The following is a 16,038-nucleotide window of genomic DNA, read 5'->3' as shown; positions in this document are numbered from 1 at the left end:
TGAAGCTGAGAGCAGTAGTAGCTTCAGAATATTTCCTCTTTTCTTTCTATACTAATTTAGCTTAAGTTGTTGATATAGTCACTTCTACTTTGTATCCTTTTCTTATTCTGGAACTTGTAATGGACTGGACCTTTTTTTATAAACTTATGTTTATTAGTTATATAAGTAATGGCATGTAATTTATAGAGGAATCCAGGATTTAACTTGTTTATGAATACTGGTAGCATGTTCAAATAGATTAGTTATAATCTTTATTTGAGTAAGAAACCTATAATCTGATCGTTGATGTAAGTTTAACTTCCCAGAATTTCATATAGTTTTCTTGTTGTTAGTTGTGAATCAAGGAGTATGAATTCAGCCATGGCCTTATCATTAAGAGCCTATTTTGCAAAATATGTGTGTTTGATCTTGGCCTCATCAGCAAGCCATGTCCATCAAGGGGCCTAGAGTAACCAGATCTGGGCCTCGCATGCTTTTGGGTTCATTCGGAGCCCAATCGTATTTGGGCCTTGATTGTTTCTTTCTTGTTAAATTCTGCTCTAAATTAAAAGAAAGTTTTGTTGTGACTTCAGTAGTTTTTTTTAATGTTGAAAACTTGATCATTGAAAAAATTGGGCCTGCTGATGGCCCAAATCATAGCTCTTAGCCAAAACCGGACCCCTTCTGTGCAGTTTCTCCTATGATCCTGCGCCTGGGACTAATTTTTGAGCCCAATTGGTGACATCTCCACTTATTATTTTACGCCTGTTTAATAACGTACTGGGCCTGCTATTGGCCCAGTTCTTTGTCCGAACTATGTTAGGCCTGTTTACATTTCTTTACCCGTAATCAATGGTTTGAGTCCAAGTTAGTTGTAAGTAAAAACACCCTTAGGCCTATTTAAGTATTTCTTAAAAATGGAGTGAGGTGTGCCATCTTAATTAAATCACCTGTGACCCTCACAAATATTGTAAATTAGCTATAAGAGTGGATATTTGTAGAAAAGCCCTTAGGCGCGTGTAAAATACAATTGTGATTGTGTACACGTTCGCGTGACATAATTTCGATTCTAAAAACCAATTCGGAGTATGCGTTCGCACAACTTCGATCAAACTGTCTCAATAAATTTGTTAATTAATATAGTCCTCTTTAATTAAATGTAGTTCTTTTAGGCCGAGGTGTGCCATCCATAGTTGAATCCCTATGGCCCTCGTATTAATTTTATAACTTAGATATTAAAAAATGAATGTTTCGTAGTTTTCATTAGGCACGTTAATATACCATCGTGGTTGTGTACACGTTCGCGTGACATAATTACGATTCTAAAAATAAAATCGGAGTATGCGTTCGCGCAACTTTGGCCAAACTTTCTTAATAATAATAAAGCGTTATTAATTGTGGACACGTTTGCGTGAAATTATTTTTGACGCGCCAAACAAACGGGTACACGTACGCGTGACCTGTTTAAAGATAATTTCTTAATTTAAAAGGCAAATGCACATAGGTTCTAAAATGAGTAATTAGACAATTTAATAAGCCAGGTATGATCAACGCGACCGTGCTAGAACCACGGAAATCGGGAGTGCCTAACACCTTCTCCCGGGTTAACAGAATTCCTTACCCGGATTTCTGTGTTTCGCAGACATAAATAGAGTCAAATCTCCTCGATTCAGGATTCTAAACCGGTGACATGGGACACCATAAACTATCCCAAGTGGCGACTCTGATCTTTAATAATAATCCCGTTTCGATTGTCACTTAAATTGGAAAAACTCCCTTATACCCCTTTCCGGGGGTAGTAAAAAGGAGGTGTGACAGCTCTGGTGACTCTACTGTGGACAGATCCCAGAACTACTGGTTCAGGGTTCAAGAATTCGAGCTTGTAATATGATTTTGCTTGGCTTTATTTATTATTGATATTACTGTATTCTGTGAACCCAATGCGTTAATTGCCGTTTGTGTGCCATTTCAATATTGTTTGAATGTTATTAAAATGCTTTCTTACGCCACCCTTATGAGTCTTCTAAAATTTGGCGCACACGTCCGCGTGGCCCACTTTCTGTTAGAAGTCAATACCAGTTAGAACGAGGCATGGGTTAGCATCAAGGCCGGGCAGACTTTAGTGCTCCCGGTACGTTGCCCCTACCTCGGCTCGAGTTGTCCACTCGGGTAAACCCAGTCTAGAACACAACCCCAGGTTCAAACCTAGAAGAACATAACCTCATGCCGGATCCCTAGTAGGAACGTTTGTTTGCATCACGTGCATTTGACTTAGGGGACTCAACACATGGGTTGGGTCCGTCTAGGACAGGTGTACCCAAAAATAACAGACCATCCTGATGCATCTTACGTGCTATGTGAACATTTATTTGTTTCGGCTTGCATGCTGACCGGCTAGGAAAGACAATTAGGGAAAAAACCAAGAGTGGCATAGAAAGGAAATAAACCCAGTATTTGAAAATATCCCGAAACTCTGCCGATTTTTCATAAAGGAAGGGGTTTTGAAAAAGAAAAACAAAAGAAAAAAAGCAAAAAAAAAAGCAAAAAGACTCTTTTCAAAACGAGTCGCTCGTGTTTCTTTTAAAATTATGTCAAGACTGCCCGAACTACGCAGGTCTGATTCCCACCGGATGTGGGATACGTAGGCAACCTACATAGGGTTCGGCCTCTTTTTGCAAAATTAACCAAATAAAGTGAAGTCGTAGGTAGGAATCTATGTCAAGAATAAGCCGACCCAGCTTCGGCGATGCTCTCACCAAGATAGCCTTAGAATATTTTCAGTTGTCGAAGGGCTATTTTCGTAGAGAACAAACAAGTCTGTCGGTAAAGGGTCATTTTTCTAAGTGTCTTCCCCGGCCTCAAAATTTACTTGAAATTGCGAAGGGGCCACATTTACGAAAGCAGCCACTTTTGTGTAGAAGGGGAAAGGGTAATTTTCTTTTGGGAGTCGAAAACTGTTTCCTCAAAAGTCTGTCAGAGTCAACCCTAACCCTAACCATTCACAGGTACCAAGATGAACATTGTCCAGGACCCGAAACTACTAGTCATAGAGCAGGCTCAGTTGCAGTTGCGCATGTGGTGGTATGATTTGGATAGAGGTGGTCAAGACTGGGTGAAAGAACAGTTGGGTGCTCTTACTGATATATTGGAAATCAAACCACAGGAAGATTTGATCAAAGCTTTGGTAACCTTTTGGGATCCTGTGCACAATGTCTTTCGCTTCTCGGATTTTGAGCTCACCCCTACACTGGAAGAAATAGCTGGGTACATCCATTTTGGCCGAGACTTGAGAAAACAACAGCTGATATTCCCGAGAGCCCCATCAGTGCACAAATTCTTTGATCTTCTTAATATCAACAAACAAATGGAGAAGGCTCATGTGGACAACAGATGCTGTTCCTTTGAATTTTTATATTCCAGATTCGGGCATTCGGTCGGGTTCGAAACACATGAAAAAGGATTGAACAACAAACAGGACAAGAACCTTTGGCAAATTCGTCGTAGGTTCGCCTTCATAGTTACGTTCCTGGCAATCATAGTCTTTCCAAATGCCGAGGGGACGGTAGATACCCGCATGGCTAGAGTTGCACAAACCCTTATTACAAAGAAAGATCACACACTTGCTCCTCTAGTACTGGCAGATAATTACCGGGCATTGACATTGTGTAGATTCGGGGCTCAATTCTTCGAGGGCTGTAGTGTTCTTCTACAAATGTGGTTGATCGAGCATCTCCGCCACCACCCTAAATTCATGAGCTATGGTTCAAGCAAAGATAACTTCATCAAAAGCTACGAGGAAAGGGTGAAAGATTACAACGCTCAAGAAGGGTTTGAAGCTTGTATCTCCCATTTGAAAGCTCTAAAAGCAAGTCAAGTCCAATGGACTACAGGTTGGCTCCCGATGACAGAAATCATATATATGAAAACCACAAAGGGTTATTTGATGTTGATGGGTTTGCGGAGTGTCCAGCCGTACGCACCACAGAGGGTCTTAAGGTAGTTAGGGAGATATCAGGTGGTACCTAAAGATGAAGATCTAACCACCCAGGTCATCGATTTCCATCCAGAGGCCGTGTTGCCCGAGGGTTTAGTCCAGCAGGATTGGAACAGTTGTCGATATCTGAAAAATGGTACCCAGGTACCAGATGTTGCTAAAGGGGAAGTGAATCCGAATTATGCAGCGTGGTTCGAAAGAAAGTTAGGTGTAAGCAGCGAGCCAGAGCCCGAACCAGAGCTCGAGAGACCAGCAAAAAGACCACATGTGTCGGCTTTCGATGACAAAGTCAAGGAAAGATTGGCCTGGGGGGAGAAGGAGAAGAAGTACCAAGCTACCATTCACGCTCTTGAAGAGAAATTGAGAAACGTTGAGTTCAGTAATGATCTACAACTGCAAGAAGCTGAAGGAGAAAGAAATAAATTGGCCCAGGAAAATGTAGCCTTACGAGCTCAAATTCAAAGAATGAAAATCGCCACCGAAAACCCGACCAGAAGTAGACAAGATGAGAAGCTCATAAATGGCCTTAGGAGAAAGGTGGGTGATTACGAGGCTGACCTGGAAAAGACTAAAAAGGAGTTAGCAAAAGCCCAAGCCAAGTTAGTTAAGAATGCGGAGGGACGGGCAAGTTTCGTCCGACAGCTAAAAGAGAAGTACGATAGAGGAATGGTAGTCTAAAGAAAAGGATCGATGTCCTTGAAAGCGAAATGACCAAGCAGGCAAGAGATTTCAAAGCAGAAAGGGAACATTTCTATGCCCTGATGTCACAGTTAGAAAAGGGCCTTCAGCAGCTTCAAGAGCAAAATCATACTGCCGAACAAGTTTTGGGGGCCCGAGCTCAGTAGATTGGACGATTGCTACAAGAGAAGGGTATTATCAGGGAAAGGGTTAGGAGGATTCCAGACTACATTGTGATGAAGTGCAACGAGTGTGAAGACATGAATCAGTCCATGTTCTTCGCTTCAGTTATGACTTTTGTCCGACAGATCATGGATGACTTGTTTTGCCTTCAAGAAGACCTGGCGCATAGGCCCGCAGCAAGGCCAACAGGAGCAACAGTTGAAGCACTTATGTACTCTTGATTTTATTTTTCGAGTCTGTGTTGCAATTTCTTTTAGAGTCTGTCAGTCCATTTTAAGTCTTGCTTTAGTTGTTGCAAATGTTTAGGTCTGTAGGAAAATCGTTGTAATCAGGATGTGTCTATTTTGTTTTATAATATTTGAAGAAAAACAAAAAATGTGTCCTTTTATTTTGCATTTATCCCCAAAACTACGCAAAGGTCTGATTCATGCAACGTCATAATACGTAGGCAATCCCCATAGGATTCGATCATAACCATAAAATGAGAAAGTAAAAGAGAGAATGGAAATAAGGAAATTGAGGGGAAAGAAATAATGGCAAAACAAGAGAGGAAAGAAAATAAAAGAAGGGAAAAGAGCCAACAAAGAAAGGCGGGAGCGAAAAGGAAAGAGAGAAAGAAAAAATGCAAAATGAAAAGAATTAGTGAAAGCCGGGATGAAGCACGCAGCCGTTCAAATGCATAGTAGAAATGGTTAACTGCTTAGGTGCATTGCATCCCCAACGTGCGGTTGCCTACCTGTTAAGCTCTTAATCGCTAACAAGTTTGCTTGTTGTCATCAAGTTCAGGCAGGTGGTTAGTTTGTTCGGCATTCTGGCAACCCACCCGTACAAAACCAGGTCTAAAAACAAGTTGATTATGGCTGGCCAAGAACTGGACGCAAGTGTTATTGATCCGTCAAGAGAGGGGGAAGAGTCTGAGGTTAACCTGAAATAGGAGCTACACAAGTTGAAACAGTAGATGGCCGAAATGTACCAAGCATGGGTGAAAGGGCATCCCCCACCATCATACCCTGCCAACCCTGCTTTCATCCCACCATTAGCTCAATCCCAAGAACCTCCCACCGTTGATTCATCCCCACAACATGCACCAGGCTTCACCCATTACCACCACTATCAGGGTACCACTTCCCAAACCCCACAAGCACTACCAGCCAAAACAATCCCATACCCCCCTCCACCAACCACCCCTGTTTTCGTAGCACCCCCGCCAGCTACACTCAATCGATCCTCCAGTGAGCCATTATTCCAGACCCAAGATAATCAGTACTATCCCCCAGAGCCTTCTTTCAAGGCCCTAGATCATTACTCTTACACTCCTCGTTTCGACCTCCCTGTTGAGACTGAGAAACTGCCTAAAAACCCAGAGCAGGAGGAGATGTTCAGGAAGGTAAGAAGCCTGGAACAATCATTCAGAAACATGCAGGGATTGGGAGGCCAGGTGAGCATAGCCTACAAAGATTTGTGTCTATTTCCTGATGTTCAGTTGCCTGTGGGATTCAAGATGCCTAAATTCGACCTATATGACGGGCACGGAGACCCAGTGGCCCACTTGAGGGGATTCTATAGCAAAATGAGAGGAGCTGGTGGTAGAGATGAGCTGTTAATGACATACTTCAGCCAGAGTCTGAGTGGCGCGGTGTTAGAATGGTACACACATCAGGATCACAGCAGATGGTATACCTAGGATGATTTGGCCCATGCATTTGCGCGGCACTTCCAATACAACATAGAAATCGTTCCAGATCGTTTGTCCCTAACTAAGATAGAGTAGAAGACAGGAGAAAGTTTCAGAGAATATGGTTTTTTCGCTGGAGAGAACAAGCGGCAAGAGTCAACCCGCCAATGGAGGAAAATGAAATGGTGGAACACTTTCTGCAGGCTCTGGAGCCTACTTACTTTGGCCATCTGATATCGGCCATTGGCAAGTCGTTCAACGAGGTAGTAATGATGGGCGGCATGGTGGAAGAAGGGCTTAAGACAAGCAAAATCATGAGCTACTCGGCCATCAAAGCAACCACCCAAGCCATCCAGAATGGTACTGGAGGAGTGATCAGAAAGAAGAAGAAAGAGGATGTTGCAACAGTTGACTCAGGATCGTGGCTTGGTAGGGGCACACCACACCATTACACCCAGCCTCGACCTCCTCACCGAACCTACACCCAACCTCATATAACCCACCTCAACACTACTTTCCATCACCAGACCCTCAGTATTCTGTCCACCACGCCAAATCATACACTCAACCTCCTTCTTACCCACAATGGCGTGCCCCGGCCCCATAAAGTACCTACCCAGCTCCACAAAATGCTTACCCACCTCCACGTGCCTACCGAAACCCTGCCGGCCCAGGTTTTCGGCCCAAGCCAGTATTCAGAAATGAAAGGTTGCAGCGTAAGATAACTTTCACCCTGTTGGGGGAATCTTATACTAGCTTATTCCAGAAACTGAGGTAGTTGGATGTGCTGAGGCCAATTGAGTCAAAATTGCCAAACCCCCCTCCAAAGAATCTTGATTACTTTCTGAGCTGTGCATATTGTTCTGGTACTCCGGGGCATGATACGGAAAAGTTCTGGCACTTGAAAAATGCCATCCAAGAACTCATTGACAAAACCAGATTGTGGTCCAAACTCCGAAAGCACCCAACATCAATCAGAACCCATTGCCAACCCATGATGAAACAAACATGATCGAGATAGTACACAAGGACGGGGAACCCAAGAAGCCTTCGCAATCTGTTATGATGATTCGGTCTAGTGAGGTTAAGCCAGTCAAGGAAAAACTTGTCACAAAAGCAATGGTTGAAGGAGCAGCGAACAAGGTGAGCATGACAAATGGTGAACCATCTGTGGTAGTTGAGAAGAGATCCCCAAGTGATGCGGTAGAAAAGCAAGAAAAGTCAAAGGTGATCCTGCCAGGGTTCACAAATAAGCCTATCATAGTTGTAGAGGGTGCCCGTACGGACCCTATCATTATCAAGCCTGTAACCCAGCTGCCGGCAATCAACACCAAGGCTGTCCCATGGAGCTATGAACGGGTGATAGTAACCTATAAGGGGAAGGAAGTGAAAGAAGAAGTCAATGAGGCCCAGGGATTAACTCGTTCGGGGAGATGCTTTGCCCCGGAAGAGTTGAGGAAAGCTAAAACACCCAGAGATAATCCAGTTCTAGTAAAGAAAGCAATCACTGAAGAAGAAGCGGAGGAGTTTTTGAGAAAAATGAAGGTGCAAGATTACTCCATCATGGAGCAGTTGAGAAAGACTCCCGCTCAGATTTCCTTGCTATCATTATTGATCCATTCAGATGAGCATCGTCGGGCCCTGATGAAAATTCTGAACGAAGCTCATGTCCCCGATAAAATTACAGTGAACCATTTGGAGAAGATTGCCAACCAGATATTTGAGGTGAACAGGGTCACTTTCTCTGATGACGAGTTGCCTGTGGAAGGTACTGAACACAACAAAGCTCTCTATCTTAAAGTGAAATGTAAAGATTCTATGGTCACTAGGGTGCTGGTAGATAATGGTTCCAGTGCAAACATTTGCCCTCTCTCCACTCTGCACAAGTTGAAAATTGATACTGAAAGGGTCCATAAGAACAGTATATGTGTCCGAGGTTTTGACGGTGGAGGAAAAGATTCGGTTGGTGATATAGTGCTTGAATTGACAATAGGACCGGTTGAATTCACCATGGAGTTCCAGGTACTGAATGTGGCTGTCTCTTACAATTTGCTGCTGGGTCGGCCTTGGATACATGCCGCCAAAGCAGTCCAATCCTCTTTGCACCAGATGGTCAAGTTCGAGTGGGACAGACAGTAGATCGTCGTGCATGGTGAAGAGAACTCGTGTGCTTACAGTGATTCCTCCGTCCCGTTTATTGAGGCCGAAGACGATCAAGGGCCTTGGGTCTACCAAGTTTCTGAAATAGTGCCAGTTGAGAAGGTTCCAGAAGGGAAATGTATTCCAACTCCAAAGTTAGCCTCCGCATCTGTCATGGTGGCGTCTGAAATGCTGAAGAACGGTTTTGTGCCCGGCAAAGGCCTGGGCGCTTCTTTACAAGGCATCGTCCAGCCAGTGTCTCCGCCTAAAAACTTTGATACGTTTGGTCTAGGATTCAAACCCAAAAAGTGGCAGACGTGAAAAGGTCTAAAAGGTTGAAACAGAAGGCGTGGACACTTCCGAAGCCTATCCCACGTCTCTCCAGGTCATTTGTCAAGCCCGGTGCCGTGAAACCCCCAGTGTCAGCAGTTCCAAACCCTGTGGTTGACATTGATGAAGAGTTAATTGAAAGGTTTCAGAGGTGGTTTGATGATGTGAACGTGGTGGAAATTGGAGAAGGTTCCAGCAAAGCGGATGTGCAGTTCGTCGGGCCGAAAGTAAAGCTTAACAATTGGAAGGCTACTCCTCTCCCTACTCGGAAAGAGTTTTGGTAGTTTGCTTTGTTTTCCTTTCTATCTGGGTCATTCCAGGGTTGTGACCCTGATTTTTATTTTTTGCTTGTTTGATGTACAAATCCTGTTATCCTTTATTTTCAATGAAATGCAATTTCCCTTTTTCATCATTCCTGATAGTTTCTATTTTTGTTTTCTTTTCTTCTTTGTACAGTTCTTTTTATGCTGGTTTCAATGACATGATGCATGAGGAATCTTTGGCCAAGTATTAAAAGTCAATCTAATTCTGAAATAATAATCCAAGAAATAGAGAGTGATGATGAAACAAAATATTATGAGGATGAGGCACTTGAGGAAATCAGTAAAGAATTAAATCATTTTGAAGAAAAACCCAAGCCTAATTTGAATGAAACCGAAGCAATCAATTTAGGAGATCCAGATAATGTTAGAGAAACCAAGATAAGTGTCCATCTCGAACCCCAAATCAGGGAAGAAATAATCAAAGCACTGTTTGAATATAAGGATATCTTTGCATGGTTGTATGATGACATGCCGGGCTTGAGTACCGACGTGGTGGTCCACAAATTACCAACTGATCCAACTTTCCCTCCCATCAAGCAGAAGTTAAGGAAGTTCAAGACTGACATGAGTGTGAAGATCAAGGAAGAGGTCACAAAGCAGCTTGATGCAAAGGTCATTCAAGTTACACGGTATCCCACGTGGTTAGCTAATGTTGTGCCTGTGCCAAAGAAAGATGGTAAGACCAGAGTATGTGTTGATTATGACCTTAACAAAGCAAGTCCAAAGGATAATTTCCCATTGCCAAATATCCACATTTTGATTGATAATTGTGCCAAGCATGAGATTGGGTTTTTTGTGGATTGCTATGCAGGATATCATCAGATCTTAATGGATGAGGAAGATGCAGAAAAGACGACATTCATCACACCATGGGGAACATATTGCTACCGGGTCATGCCATTTGGTCTGAAAAACGCTAGGGCAACCTACACGAGGGCAATGACTACCATATTCCATAACATGATACACAAGGAGATTGAGGTTTATGTGGATGATGTGATCATAAAGTCCAGGAAGCAGTCCGACCATGTCAGGGAGCTGAGAAAGTTTTTCCAGAGACTCCGCAGGTACAATCTTAAGCTCAACCCTGCAAAGTGTGCATTTGGGGTTCCGTCTAGGAAACTGTTGGGGTTCATAGTCAGTTGGCGGGGCATTGAGTTGGATCCGTCAAAGATCAAAGCTATCCAAGAATTACCACCGCCAATGAACAAGACTGAGGTGACGAGTCTGCTAGGGAGGTTGAACTACATCAGCAGGTTTATTGCTCAGCTCACGACAACTTGTGAGCCCATCCTTAAGTTGCTAAAGAAGGATGCTGCGGTCAAATGGACTGATGAGTGCCAGGAAGCATTCGACAAGATCAAGGAGTATTTGTCAAACCCACCTGTGTTGGTCCCGCCGGAACCCAGAAGACCTTTGATTCTTTATTTGACAGTCCTGGATAATTCATTTGGCTGTGTGTTGGGTCAACATGACATCATTGGCAGGAAAGAGCAGGCCATCTATTATCTCAGCAAGAAGTTCACGTCCTATGAGGTTAAATATACTCCCCTTGAAAGGACATGTTGTGCCCTGACTTGGGTAGCGCAGAAATTGAAGCATTAACTGTCATCCTATACTACTTACCTCATTTCTCGCCTAGATCCTTTGAAGTATATTTTTTAGAAGCCTATGCCCACAGGAAGACTCGTAAAGTGGCAGATCTTGCTAACAGAATTTGACATCGTATATGTGACTCGGACGGCAGTGAAAGCCCAAGCTTTGGCCGATCATCTGGCCGAGAACCCGGTGGATGAAGAATATGAGCCTTTGAAGACTTACTTTCCTAATGAAGAAGTAATGCGTATTAATGAGGTCGAGCAGGATCAAAAGCCCGATTAGAAACTCTTCTTTGATGGGGCTGCTAACATGAAAGGTGTTGGGATATGAGTTGTGCTCATTTCTGAAATAGGGCACCTCTACCCTGTCACAACTCAACTTTGATTCTATTGTACCAACAACATGGCTGAGTACGAAGCATGCATCTTGGTTTTAAAATTAGCTGTGGACATGGGAGTCCAGGAAGTGCTGGTTCCGGGAGATTCAGATCTGTTAGTGCACCAGATTTAGGGAGAATGGGAGACTCGAGATTTGAAGCTCATACCATTTCGACAATGTTTGCATGACCTTTGTCAGCGGTTTAGATCAGTGGAATTCAGGCATATCCCTAGGATCCATAATGAGGTTGCTGACGCCTTGGCTACTCTGGCGTCAATGTTACATCATCCGGATAAGGCCTATATTGACCCTTTGCATATTCAGGTCCGTGATCAGCATGCTTACTGTAACATGGTGGAAGAAGAACTTGATGGTGAGCCGTGGTTCCATGATATCAGGGAATACATCAGGTTGGGGGTATATCCGGTACAAGCCACAGGTGATCAAAAGAGAACAATTCGACGTTTGGCAAGTGGAACAAAAGAATTCCGGATCTCGGATTGTTGAGATGCATAGATGCTAAGCAAGACACGACTATCATGACCGAAGTACACTCAGGAGTTTGTGGGCCACATATGAGTGGGTATGTTCTGGGAAAGAAAATTCTTCGAGTAGGCTATTATTGGCTCACCATGGAACGAGATTGCATCAGCTTTGTGCGTAAGTGTCATCAATGTCAGGTGCACGGGGATTTGATCCATTCTCCCCCGTCTGAATTGCATACAATGTCCGCACCTTGGCCGTTCTTGCATGCGGCATGGATGTCATCGGACCAATTGAGCCATCAGCATCCAATGGGCACAGGTTCATTCTGGTGGCCATCGATTATTTTACTAAGTGGGTTGAAGCTATGACTTTCAAATGTGTGACCAAGAAAACAGTGGTTGACTTTGTTCATTCAAACATCATTTGTCGGTCCGAAATTCCAAAGGTAATTATCACGGACAATGGGGCTAATCTTAACAGCCGTTTGATGAAGGAAGTACGCCAGCAGTTCAAGATTATGCATCGAAATTCCACTCCGTATCGTCCCAAGGCAAATGGAGCGGTTGAGGCAGCCAACAAGAACATAAAGAAGATACTTCGAAAAATGGTGCAAGGTTCTAGGCAATGGCATGAAAAACTGCCTTTTGCTTTACTGGGTTATCTCACTACTGTTTGCACTTTAGTAGGTGCCACTCCTTATTTGTTGGTATATGGTACTGAAGCCGTGATACCCGCGGAGATTGAGATTCCATCCCTTTGAATTGTCGCTGAAACAGAGATTGATGATGATGAGTGGGTCAAAACTCAATTGGAGCAATTAAGTTTGATTGATGAGAAAAGACTGGCGGCAGTATGTCATGGCCAGTTTTATCAAAAGAGAATGGCAAGAGCATACAACAAAAAGGTGCATCCCCGGAAATTTAAAGTGGGTCAGCTAGTATTGAAACACATCCTTCTACATCAGGCTGAATCGAAAGGCAAGTTTGACCCAAATTGGCAGGGGCCGTACGTGGTAACGAGAGTGTTGTCCAATGGTGCTTTGTATTTAACAGATGTAGAAGGAAAGTGTGTAGATATGGCTATCAATTTTGATGCAGTCAAAAGATATTATGTATTATTTCTTTGGTTTAAATTGTGTTGTTTGTACTTGGCATGTTTTTTAAGATTGGAATGACGAATGCATTTTATTCTACTATCTAAAACACTTTACCCTTTTGCTCCCCCTTTGAGCCTTATTTATTTTCTTTCATACCCCTCTTTTGGAATCAGTAGCAAAGTTTAGAAACACTGATACAGAAGATAAATAAAGAAGAGACATGAGGGAAATAGAAGAGGAAAAGAGAAAAGAGATTGAAAAAAAATTAAGTAAAGCAAAAGAAAGAAAAGAAAAAAGAAGGAAAATAAATAAATAAATAAAAGAGAAAAAAGAGAGAGAAAAGAAGAAAAGAAAAAGAGAAAAGTACAAAAAGAAAGCAATTCCTATGTCATGAACTACGTTCGACCTGATTACTTCTAAGGATACGTCGACAGCCTCACGGTTCGGTCCCATCAAAATAAAATTCAAAAGCCCCAAGCAAAGAAACTGGGGCAGAAGTTGCGGTTTTGTAAAAGATCTGATTCCAAAAGTTTAATTCTGAACCCATTCAAGTTGTTTTGAGCCTCTATGATATCCTTTCTTTCTAACCCTATCCAAAAGCCCACATTACGGTCCAAAGAAAGACCTTCCGATCAATCTTTGAGTGATGCAAAGTCAAGCAAGTTAGAGGTATGATTCATATCAGGGGCAACATTCCGTTCTACGCAGGGAAAATGAATAAATGAGAGAGTCTTATTGGTGAAAACCCTCACGGGCACCGTAAGGCGACGGAAAGCTGAGAGAAATTAAAATTGGGAGAGTCTTATTGGTGAAAACCCTCACGGGCACCGTAAGGCGACGGTGAGTTGAGAGATGAATAGATGAGAGAGGTTTGTTGGTGAAAACCCTTCAGGGCGCCGCAAGCCGAATGAGGTTGTTGACTTTGCAAAGGAATTGGATCATGGGGACCCTAGGCATAAAGTGTGAGGACTGAAAGGTGATTGACTGAATGGACTAGGCTGATTAATCTGAAATGCATGTCATGATCATTGATGCCAGCAGCCTCACTCAGATAAGTCCTTTTTCCCTTTTCTTCCTCATACAGTCCTTCTGTTTTGATTTTTCTTCTTTATTCACAACCCTCGAAGTCATTGCATTTAATTTCCTTCTTGGGTCTACTTCTCTAAGGCTTTTCCAATGTTAGCCTTGCTAAGAAAACAAGAAAGGATTGCAAAGCTTATTACCAACTTCCAAATTGCAAAAAGCAAAGTGCGGCCGAAGCATGCCAAAAATAGCACGATGTAAACAATAGGTTGAGTATAGGGAACTCAGGTCATTCAGGGTTCCGTGGTTAAGGTTCAATCAGATGGTGAAACAATTCCTTGCCAGTTGGATGCAGTTGAGCAGAACAAAGCATGGCAGTGGAGTGGCCACCCTCAGCAAGAATGCTGCAAACTAACCACTACATTTTCAAACTGACAAGATTTTTCTTTGATCGAAATAGGGGCAAGAAATTTTGTTTGTTCCGGAGAAACCCTCCGTGAGGAAAGCAGGTGCCAGACAGGCTCGGTTAAGTTTTCAGTACTCTCCTGGATAACGAGATTTAGTAAGTTTTGAGACCCTCACAAGTGACAAGGTTTGATGAGAGTTGTACTTCTGGGAAATGTAATTTAGCATTTAAGTTTTCACTTTTGAGATGAGACCTGATTTAAAATTTTCAGGATAAGGGAATTTAGCTTAGAACTTATTTTGATAACAAGAGTCGGTTAACACTCACAGATGTTCCCAATATCAAACTGGGGAAGAAAAATTTCTTTTGTTTTGTCTGTTTTGTTGTAATCAGGCGCCCACCTGGAGAACAAGGGAAAACAACTCAGGTTTCAAGGGAAAACAGTTTCAAGTAACAAGAGAAGAGGGTTCGAGTTTCGGCAGTCAGGCGCCCACTTGGAGAACAAGGGAAAGCATTTCAAGTTTCAAAGGAAGGCAGTTCAAGTTCAGTAATCAGGCGCCCACCTGGAGAACAAAGGAAGATAATTCAAGTTTCAAGGAAAGGCAGTTTCGAAGGAAGACGGTTCAAGTTCAGCAATCAGGCGCCTTCCTGGAGAACAAGGGAAAGCAGTTCAAGTTTCAAGGGAAAGCAGTTCAAGTTCAGCAATCAGGCGCCCACCTGGAGAACAAGGGAAGACAGTTCAAGTTTCAAGGGAAAGCAGTTTCGAAGGAAGACAGTTCGAGTTCAGCAGTCAGGCGCCCACCTGGAGAACAAGGGAAAACAGTTCAAGTTTCAAAGGAAAGCAGTCCGAGTTTCAAAGGAAGACAGTTCAAGTTTTGGCAATCAGGCGCCCATCTGGAAAACAAGGGAATTCACTTCAGAATGCAATTCAAGTCAGCAACAAAAGAAGCTACCTGGGAAGTACGAGTCAACAGCTCAAGACGCACCACAGAGCCGCAGAAGATGCAAGATCAAGTTTGAAGATACGTAAATAGGATTCTTGTAATTCATAGATCATAGTTTAGTTTAGCTTCTTTTGTTTTGACTCGGTGTAATAAGGAGTTCAGTAAGCAGTAGTAGCAGCAACAACAGTGAAATCACAGCTTCTCGGTAGTCCCAGCTACCAAAACTTCCCGAACTACACTGACATGATTCCTTTATAGCGAAGGATATGTAGGCAACCTCGGAACCAAGGTTCAGTCAAATCTTTCAAAAATGCTTCCCATGGAGTATTCAAACGGGCAAAAATCGCTCGTATCCCCTCACTTTATCTTTGCACAACTCTTCGTGTTTTCGAGCAAAGAGGGACAGCTGTGAGCACATGATTTTTTCCCTATATGAATTACTCCAATAAAACCCAAAAAATAGATTTTTTTTGCACGTTTAATTTCCATTAAAAAATCATGAAAAATGCCAAAAATACCATGCATTGCATTTAGGTTTTATTTTTACAATTTTTAGGATTAATTAATTAATTACTATTTTATTAAAAAATGAAAATCACAAAAAATATTTCATTTTTGCATTTTTAGCTTTAATTCTAGAATAGTAGTTTTTCTTTTAAAGTTAGGATCAAGAAATTTTTGTAATTTTTACGAAATTGGATAGTTTTACAATCTAGATTAATTTAGGATTTAATTTAGGTTTTTAATTAAAGAAAAAAAAAAGAAGAAAGAAAAGCAAAAGAATAGGAAATAAAGGTTTAATTGA

This window comes from Nicotiana attenuata, chromosome 1 (genome assembly GCF_001879085.1).
Source record: "Nicotiana attenuata strain UT chromosome 1, NIATTr2, whole genome shotgun sequence".
Classification (NCBI taxonomy): domain Eukaryota; kingdom Viridiplantae; phylum Streptophyta; class Magnoliopsida; order Solanales; family Solanaceae; genus Nicotiana; species Nicotiana attenuata.
Note: the sequence above shows the minus strand (reverse complement) of the source record.